This window comes from Carlito syrichta, unplaced genomic scaffold, assembly GCF_000164805.1.
Source record: "Carlito syrichta isolate Samal-C Ts95f unplaced genomic scaffold, Tarsius_syrichta-2.0.1 Scaffold314681, whole genome shotgun sequence".
NCBI lineage: Eukaryota > Metazoa > Chordata > Mammalia > Primates > Tarsiidae > Carlito > Carlito syrichta.
In genome coordinates this window covers 57879-60510 of record NW_007258777.1, presented here as the reverse complement: position 1 = coordinate 60510, position 2632 = coordinate 57879, and positions in this window count along the sequence as shown.

Genomic DNA, 2632 nt, shown 5'->3' with positions numbered 1-2632 from the left:
AAAAAAAAAAAAAAAAATCACAGCAGAACATTTATCTGGGATGTGCCACGAGGGAACTTCCTGAGGTGATGGTAACATTCACATCTTGATAAGAATTTGGGTTATACAGGTATATGCGTTTGTCTAAATTCAAAGACAGTATACTTAAGATTTGTCTATTTCATTATATGTAAACTTTACACAACAAGAAAAATGTTGCAAACAAATATCGAACCATGGTTAGTGATAGACATATTAAAGTATTTAAGAGGAAGTATTGCTGTCTGCAAAACTTTAAGAAATATACATAACATAAAATTCATCATTCTAAATATACAATTCAGTGGCATTAAATACATTCAGAAAGTTGTGCAACCATCAGAGCTTTTATTTTCCCTAGCAGAAACTCGGTCCCCAATGAGCACTGTTCTCTCCCTCAGCCTCTGGTAATCTCTATCCTACTTTCTATCTCCATGAATTTGCCTATTCTAGGTGCCTGCTAGAAATGGAATACGGTATCTGTCCTTTGGTGTCTGGCGTATTTCGTTTAGCATCATATTGTCAAGGTTCATTCGTGTTTCACATGCACCAGAATTTTATTCTTTGAGACCGAATAATGTTCCATGGCAGGCCTGTGCCACATTTTGTTAATCCAGTCATCTGCTGATGGACCTTTGGGATGTCCCCACTTTGGACTATTATGAATAATGCTACTGTGAACACTGGTGGGCAAGCATCTGAGCAGAATTGCTCAATCGTATGGTAATTCTGCATTGAACTTTCTGAGGAACTGCCAAGCTGTTTTCCAAGGTAGCTGCAACATTTTGTATTCAAACCAGCAGTATGACCTGGATAAAAGGTGGCTAAGGTAGGGTTAGATAAAGCACTGTTACTGTCGATTTGCACTTGGCTTCCAGTGGCAAATACTCAGACCATGACCTTGACAGGATCTCTCGATGATGTATACCAGCCATTTGGGTGAATGTAGAGGTGACACTGACAGGTGACTTGAGGGCACTTTAATTAACACACACACACACACACACATCCCACCCCACTAAGTCGCCCAAACACACACAAAGCACACATAAAAAGCATCTTCACTTGGGAAATGCAAAGCCCCTGGATCATGGAAGCTGCGGTGACAGAATTGGAGGGATGATCTATGCGACAAATCTGTTGGCTGCAAGTGACAGAAGCCGGTGTTGAACTGCCTTATGCAAGAGGAGAACCTAGGCGGCTGCAGGCCCAGTTGGATCAAGGGCTCACAGAATATTGTCAGCCCTCAATCTCGTCCCCACTCCAGGGCCTGCTGGCCTCCGTGACGCAGCTACACCGGGCAGACTCTGCCTTTTAGCCTCCTTGGAGGAAAGTGGGCTTCCCAGTCGTGCCCGGGCTGTGCTGCTCGGCCCTGGCTGGGTCACCTGCCCACCTCAGGTTGTGGGGACAGTCAGTTCCGCGACAGCACACGGATTGCCACATGAAGACTCATGTTCCACAGGGAAACCAAATGACTTTGCCAGGGAGGTAAGAACAAAGGGTGCCCCTGGCAGAGCATGTGCACTCTGAATAAAAGAATCTGGATTTCTATTTTTTTATTTTCATTTATTTTTTGAGCTGAGTTCTCACTGTTGCTCAGGCTGGAGTTCAGTGGCAGGATCACAGCTCACCACAGCTTCAACCTCCTGGGCTCAGGCAACCCATCCACCTCAGCTGTCCTAGTAGCTAGGACTACAGGCTCACGCCACCATGCCTGGCTAATTTTTTTATTTTTTACAGAGATGAGGTCTTGCTGTGTTGCCTGGACTGGTCTCGAACTCCTGGGCTCAATAATCCTCCTGCTTTGGCCTCCTGGCATGCTGGTATTAATGGCATGGCCCACAGCACCCAGCCAAGGAACCAGGATTTTTTTTAAAAGAGAGACAGAAAGAAAAGAATTTCTAAACCCTAAAAAACTTAAAATTATATACTTGGCCACCACGGAGTCCTCGCTGTCGGCCAGGGTGGGTGGTGAGGAGGCCCCCCTCTGTCCCTCAGCGGTGCTGGGTGGTGAAAGGGTCCTTGAACTGGATGGCCAGGACTGCTCAGACAACTCAGGGGAGTTGAAACCTGTGGCTAGAGCTTTGGGAGCTTGTGGGAGCCTGGATCTGTGGGATATTGATGGGTTCAGGGTCTTGGGGCACCAGGTCTGGCTTCGGGATGGCCAGTAGTGGCTTCGACCCAGGGGAGCGTCTCCAAATGGACTGCCTTGGTCAGGGAAAGCTGGGAGGCCGCTGTCCATCCCGCAGCTAGCTCAGCGCTTCCGCCTGCGCCGCTCCCCAAGCTGAGAGGAACGCCAGCCTGCAGGCCCAACCACAGCTGACTTTTGGGGGTTGCAGTCTGAGTCTCCAGACCCCAGCAGTCAACTTGCAGCAGGACTTCTTAGCAGGAGCCAGTGAACCAGAAGGAAGACCCTATACAGCTCTCCCGACTCCTACCGAAGTGACCAGCACATCCCAACTCACGGCTCCCCTTCAGGAAATAAAGCACCATCTCCTGCTCTTCCCTCAGCCCCAGTGATGCCAGCACTTCCTCAGGCCTCATCAGCTCCCATGGCCTCTCCCCCTTCGCTGGGAACTTTGCCCCTGATTCCAGCAAGGGCTCTGGCCCCAGG